This window comes from Rattus norvegicus, chromosome 18, assembly GCF_021556685.1.
Source record: "Rattus norvegicus strain SHRSP/BbbUtx chromosome 18, alternate assembly SHRSP_T2T, whole genome shotgun sequence".
NCBI lineage: Eukaryota > Metazoa > Chordata > Mammalia > Rodentia > Muridae > Rattus > Rattus norvegicus.
This window is the reverse complement of record NC_141551.1, coordinates 4,573,107-4,580,806: the sequence shown is the minus strand read 5'-3', so window position 1 is coordinate 4,580,806 and position 7,700 is coordinate 4,573,107. Positions and strand designations below refer to the sequence as shown.

Here is a 7,700-nt window from a genome sequence, read left to right as displayed (position 1 = left end):
GCAGACAAAGAATACATTGTTGCATACTGAAAAGAAATGGCTTAGAATGAAGTGACTTCAGAGTGTCAACCACAGTAGGCAAAAGACCTTTAGGTTTGAAAATGGTGATTTCTGAGCAATTCCCTTGCATCACAGAACTGCCTGCATAAAGCTCTTGTGGTGCAGCACATGTGACCTCCACACACAGCACCCTTTAAGAGCATCGTCCCTCGAGCATCTCAGATGACACACTCACATCGAAGTTGCGAAGAGCAGCAAGAAGAATGAAGAACCACACAATTTTCACAGAGACTGAGAAATATCTGGGATTTAGTCTGAAGAACTGTTCTCCTATATGGAAAAGTGTTGCATGTTAAAATGGTTATCATGGGATTAATTATATTGAAAAATGGTTTTGATTGATTGCAACAGATACAGAAATAGTTAAAAATAATGGGGTGTCTCTACTTTTGCAGAACTCATGGAAAATCCATATGAAGGACTGAACTGTTCCAGCTGCTCAGACGGCAATTAACCAGACATTTACTGAAGCTAGGAATAGCATGGGAGAGGGTTCCTGACATCTAGAAAGTGAAACCAAACAGCAAACTTCTTTGCACATTGTGTGTGCATCCTATCAAAATGCAGAATTTGAAAATGACCCCAAATAACAGGCCAAGAAGCAATAGACCTATTGTGTTTGAATGGTATGATTATGGGAAATTTTCTTCTTTTCTCAATTTTCCTATTTACAAAATTTGACTCAATAAAGAAGACAAATAAAAGTGTGTTGATCACTGTGACCGAGACCTGCCACCTGCCACGACTAAATGAAATTTAACCCTGTATCAAACAGATCCAAAGCTAGTAGCCTTCCACCAGCACAGCTCCCTGCCTGCTTTGTCAAGCATTATTCTTACCTCATTTTTTATTATTTATTAATTATATGTAAGTATGTGGACACACGTGTGCCACTGCACAGTAATAGAGGTTAGAGGACAACTGATGGGGAGTCTATTCTCTCTCTCCACCCTGTGTGTCCTGAGGATCAGACTTGGGTCTCTGGGTCCTTAGCAGCAGTACCCTGTGCCTGCTAACCCAATTCTTTACCCTTGCCCAGAATTTTAAGGAATCCAGAATAAAATTAACCCAATATTCCTGTCCCTGTCAGGGTGGGTACTAGTAGTGATAGACTATGAGAAGAGCAGCCCCGCTTTGCAGGACACTCCATGAAAAAGTGCAGTGGGAAACTTACACCCTTCATTTAATGATGGACAAGATACAGGGGCTGGTGAAGTGGCTCAGCAGGAAAAGGGACGTTCCTCCAAGCCTTGTCACCTACATCTGATCTCTGGAACCCACAGAGTGGAAGACAGATGATATTTGCAAGTTATCCTCTGACATCCACACATGTGCCATAGCATATAAGTGAACACACACACTTACATACTCACACACATGCACACATTCACACACATATGCACACACTCACACACACATACACACATACACATACTCACACACATACACTCTCACATACACACTCATGCATACACTCACACACACTCATACACACATACACACACTCATGCACGCACACATATATACACACTCACACATACTCATATACATACATATACACTCACACACATACACACACTCACACACATACACACATTCTCACACATACACACACTCACACACATACACACACTCACACACATACACACACTCACACACATACACACACTCACACACACTCACATACACACACCCACACACAGTCCACACATACACACACATACACGTACACACATACACACACTCATGCACACATAAACACATTCACACACTCACACGTACTCATATACATACATATACCCATACACACTCACACACATACACACACTCACACTCACACACATACACTCACACTCACTCACATACACACACTCACACACATACACACACACATACACATACACCCACTCACACACACACATATACATACTCACACATATATACTCACACACACATAAACATATTCACACACTCACACATACTCATATACATACACACATACATACACACACATACACACATACTCACACAAATGCACACTCACACACATACACATTCACACACACTCATATACACATATACACACACTCACACATACACACACTCACACACACACACATACACACACACTCATATACACAGAATAACACATATAATGGGATTTTTGTTTGTTTGTCGTTTGTTGTTTTATTAAAAAGAAATTTAAACTCAAACCAAGATTCCTTTCTCTTGTTCCACCTGGTAACATTTCTGAGCCCTGGAAACTTGTGAAGAGTGAACAGAGTGCCCCTTTGTCCTCGGGTGTCTTTCCCACCCTCACATTGAGCCTGACTCTGGCTATGCTTTGGGGTGACTACTCCCCACTCTCAGCAGTCCTCTCAAGTTCTACAATAGTGCAATTGATTTTTTAATATCCAAAACCACATTACTATTTCTTAGCATTTTGGAGACCAACTTAATTTAAGAGTGGGAAGGGATGGCAGAGTGATCGTGAACTGATTAATTTCAGAATTTCGCAAGGAAATGCTGACCTAGCACTGTGGCCCTCATGCACACCATTATAATGCTTTGATTTCCTGTCACTCTGGATGGTTTAAAAAAGCGAAAGTAAATAGGAGACATGGAAAATCAATGTGCGGTACGGAATCGTTCCAGCTGCCGAGGCTCTGTTAATTACATCATATTTTCCCGGAGACATTCAGCTCAGATTGCCAAGTGCCCGCATCTGGAGGCTGCCTGTCACCCTGCTGGGGGAAGCACCTCTCCCCAGGCAGCTCCGTTAACTGCAAAAGGACAAGCTATCCCAGGAAAGCAGCTTGTTCCGGCCAACTCTCTGAGGCAAATCCCCAGCATCACCATGCCTTCCGTTACCATAGAGATAAGAGGTGCCAGGATCCTGGGAGAGGCTGAGGGCTGTCAGGTTAGTCAGTAAGCACAGGGTGAACCTGAAGAAAAAGCAAGTCCATCCTATTTCGATGGCCCCCAGTGTGGCGGGCTAAGAGGGAGAGAGAGAAGAGATAAGATGCCAAGGACAGCAAGCAAAGATAAACAAAGAGGCTTTGTAAAGAGCCAACCGCAGCCACAGTGGACTCCAAGCCAAAGGCTCTGAGCACACACCCGTTGGTCTCTGCTAGTCTCTGCCTTTCCTTGTAACCAACTCTTTTGAAGTTCACTAGAGTGTCTTCATCTTCTCCGACCATCCCTGCTTTGCCAGACTGTGGGAAAACAAAGACAGGTTTGCATGGCACTCCCCGTCCGTCTTGCCATGGTACTAGGACACAGCTTTTGCTGTGATTCACTCTTCCTCTTTATCTCGACATTTCTGCCCCTTTGTTTACTGCCAGCTATTTTTCATTTTTAACATTTTTAAACTCTATGTATGTGTACGTGTGTGGATATGCACACGTACATGCATGTGGTGCCTTAGGAGTGCAGAAGAGAGATTCCCCTGGACTTACAGGCGTTTGTAATCCACCCAGTGCGAGCTCTGGGGACTGAACTCCAGGCTTCTGCAAGAGCACAGGCATTTCTTACAGCTGAACCTCCTCTCCAAGCCACTTTCTGTTTTTTCTCACCTTGGCTTCTCAAACAAATAGCCAAGAAGAAGGACGATCCAAAGCTATTTTTTAAAATAAGTTTTGAGACACTCCCTGATGTCCATTCTGGGCAGCCTCCGGCCTCCACCCCAGGGTCTACACTAAGGAACCTCAGCCCAGCCTATCACTCCCAAACCCAACATTCCTCAGAGACTTGCCCAGATTTTCACACATATTTTATTTGTAATCCAATGCTCAATTGTCTATTTCCCAAAGCATAACACCTACCATACATTTTATCCCCTGACTTCTCATACAGTGTAGTTTAAACTAAAAGTATATTCCATGTAAATGTGCATGCATGTTAGAGAGAGAGAACATACATATATATCAATACTACTGTTTACATGAAAATAAATTTTAAATCTTACCAAGTTTTTTTTCTTTTTTTTTTTTCAGAGCTGGGGACTGAACCCAGGGCCTTGCACTCACTAGGCAAGCGCTCTACTGCTGAGCTAAATCCCCAACCTCTTACCAAGTTTTAACACAACATAAATTTGAGTGACCCAACTAAGTCCCTGTATGTAAATTTGAAAATCAAGTTTTGTCTACCTTGCAGGAACCGAGCTGAGGACAGTCAGAGTGAGGACATCGCAGGACTGCACCTGAGTGAGGGAGGGCATTGCAGGACTGCACCTGAGGGAGGACATCATAGGACTGCCGTGCCCATTCTCCTGCACAGTTGAACACTATAAGTGAAGGACTGTATTCAGGGTTCAGCTAAAGGTCCTACCTTAGTACACAACTCTAGCGCAGGGAAAATGCCCTGAGACTATAGTGATGTAGGGAGGAATTGTTGCTCTATAAGAGAGGGGTCGTAGCTCTTATTTTAATGTCCTGGTTGCTTTCCAAGTGACTTTTAATAAAATGATCTGAGGATATAGCTCAATTGGTAAGAGTGCTTGGCTAGCAGACACAAAACCCCATGATCCATTGCATGTCAGAAGTGGTGGCGCACACATGTAATCCTAGGACTCTGTGGGTAGAGGCAGAAAGATCAGAAGTCTAAAAGGCCTCAGATAGACAAGGTAGTGTCAAAACAAGGAGTGGGGGTGGGATAATCTGAACCCTTACAAAATTATCATCAGTGATCTAACCTTACCATCAAATTTTCCTGGTACTTCACACTGAGGAATCCAAATCAATTCGATTAAGGGTGGCCTAACATTGTAAAGCCAGCTATCAACAAACCTTTGTCATTTATATATCATTTATCAACCGGCCTGCTGACTGCAGTAGCTGATCTGAGATTAGAAGCGTTGTCTATGGTTCATAATTTCAATGGTGTTTCGTTCGCTGAAATAACTGCTACTGTGCCATATATCAAATCTGTAAAGATGATTGTTATAAAGTATAAATAAGATGTACATTAAATAAGTTATTATTTAATTGGTTTTATATGTTGAGATGTATACATTAAAAATAATAGCCTCATGACCCAAAGTCACAATCAAGAACCCTGAGTCTCACAGGTCCCCTTAGCACCCAATGTTCCTACTTCAGTTTCAGCCCTGGGAGACCAAATGTCTGCCTCTCTTCTCTCTGATTGTCCTTACTTGTGATCTGCTTTCAAATTTGATCCAAGATTCCCTAAAAGTCTGCTCTATGGAATTCCCCCTCCAGCGGGAATCAACAGGCTTGTGTTGTAGTGACCCTACATACAAAGGTCTAAGAAGCCATTGTTGTTACAGGGACAGATTTACATCTAATTTTTAATTCCTCCAGTCTTAGCAAACAGTATTTAAAAAGTCACTTGGACGTAAAAGGTCTACTGAGCTACACTGAGTCAGCTTACCTCTCCAAGCAACGGCCATAACACCCTAGACACTTGTGAAGGGCTTGCTAGAAACAGGAGCTTCCTGAGACATCGCTGGAACTCTCTGCGCATGAAGAGCTGAAGCCATCATTTGAGCAAGTTCCTCAAGTGACACTTGACTTCTCCAAGGTCTCAGGTATCGCTAAACCTCTGCACGCTGGTACAGAAGCTGGGGTTGAGAGCAGAACTGGCTCCTTTTGCCTGCATAGAAGACACAGACTAGGAGGTAGGCGTCAAGGTGCATGAGCAAGACGACAAATCTCCCAAAAGAAGACAACCTTACAAGAGAGTCCCAACCTATGAGGAACAAAATATCTAAATCTCTTTTCTCCCCCCCCTAGACTGGATGGTCAGCAGGAGCAAAGCAGAAACCTGAGCCAGGCTAGGGAAACTATGAGCCAAAAGGAGGCCCAACTCCTTGCGTATCCTGGGAGAATACAGCAGGAAGAGTGGGGTCTTCCAGGACAGGGAATGAAGATGAATCTATAGCTACTGTGGTGCAGGGGGCAGGTCCCAGCTTTGTGTGCTGCAGAAAGGACAACAGGATGGCTTCCTTCTAGTCAGGCCCTGAATTTCTCAACTGAGAACAGACCACAATTGATAAGGCAATGGCTTCCCTGCACTAGCCCTGCAAGAGGCCATCTGTACCGTTCTTCCTAATGAAAATCCACCATGCACTCCAAAAGAAGGAGAACACTTCGTTCTTATTCCATGAGCAGCTCATTTGTCTTCAGTGGGTTCGTCCATAATCTCATCATTATTGCTATGGCCCTCAGAGGACTCCTGACTTGCATTAATCAGCCAGGCCCCTCATCGCTCACCAGATCCTTTACACTTTTACCATGCCCCGGGGCATCCTAACTTACTTGAAAAATTAATAAACCTCCCCCCTCTTATCTTACCTTATTAATGTCTGTCGTTGTAACCCATTATCCCTGCACATCATCAGAGATCACTGGAGGGTGCAATGGTCACCAGCTTGTGCTTCCCATTCTATCCTAGAACTGGACCGCCTCTTTTTGAGTGGCCGGGGGAAAAAATGGCCTTCCTGGGCCTGCTGCAGGTTTGCTCAGCAGCTCAGACAGCACAGAGGAGGGAAGGCAGGAGAATTCTTAGGCTTCAACTAAAGGCCATTAAGGCCCATTAAGTTGTCCTCTCCTCCTCCCCATCCCTCTCCCCCTCTCCTGTGCACCCTAGTAAATCTGACTCATTAGCTTTGAATGTTTTGAAATGCTGGTACATTAATCACTTGTGTTTGCGCACTGTTTATGTGGGTTGTTGGTCATGGTTTGTAGTTATACTGGCTGTCTCCCTTGCTTACTTAAAGGTACAATCCAATTGAAAATAAAGATTTTTGCAGGTTTGCTCATTACACACAGTGTCGGCAGCTGGTGAGTGTCTTTTGCAATTCATCAGAGGCCTCCCACACCACCTGCTCACCACATCCTGCAAACAGCTGGCTCTGGGTAAGTACCATAAGCTATTACCTTATCCAGCAAATAAATAAATAAATGGATGGATAGGTAGACAAATAAATAAATTGAATTGTCAGTCCTGGATCCCTGCTACTTGAAGGGAAAAAGTCTATTTTTTTAGAAAAAAAAATAAGTAATTTTATGGTTCCACTTTACTAAAAAGGGGGGGAAGGGAGATGGCACAAAACTCTGAATGAAAATATTTTGTCATTAGAGGAAACAATCAAAAATTAAATAAAAGGACATACGTACAGACTCAGTTTGGCGAGTACAGAGTGGGGGTGGGTGGGGGGATTCCGCTGCCTTTGGAATTATTTTTTCCATTATCAGATCTGAACAAGCCATAGGGACACTTTGTGGATGCGATGCTAAGGTCACCAGATGTCCCATGGTTGAGAAGCTGATCCTTGTCTTCAAAGTTGTCAGAACTTTGTGTGTGCTTGACAGTGACTGGTGTGAGTGTTTGTGACTCAGGGTAGTGTGCATGTTTGTGACTGTAACTAGTGTGTTTCTCTAGTGTGCATGCCTGTGACTCCAAATAGTGTGTGTGTGCTCATGTCTGTGTCTACAACTTTTGTACAAAAATTTGACGTTGAATATGAGCTGCTGCCCTACACCAGCTTGCCAGGAAAGGCTCTAGTCGATGGCTAACTGCGGCAGAACATGGCAATACAGAAAGAGACAGGAAGTTAGAGGAATGAGAGATGGGGGAGCTAAGCAAGCATCAATCTGAAGTTTAAGCACAGCCAGAAC

At 43.6% G+C, this 7,700-nt stretch overlaps 1 long non-coding RNA gene across 1 annotated transcript; it reads right to left on the bottom strand.

Moving 5' to 3' along the window:
* Positions 1-3,814: 3,814 nt before the first annotated feature.
* LOC147999661 (uncharacterized) lies at positions 3,815-6,670 on the bottom strand. The gene is made up of 3 exons (XR_015643104.1): positions 6,375-6,670; positions 5,452-5,673; positions 3,815-4,985 (listed from the first exon to the last, which is right to left on the bottom strand). It is a non-coding gene; the product is annotated as an uncharacterized LOC147999661 (long non-coding RNA).
* Between the last annotated feature and the right edge of the window lie 1,030 nt (positions 6,671-7,700).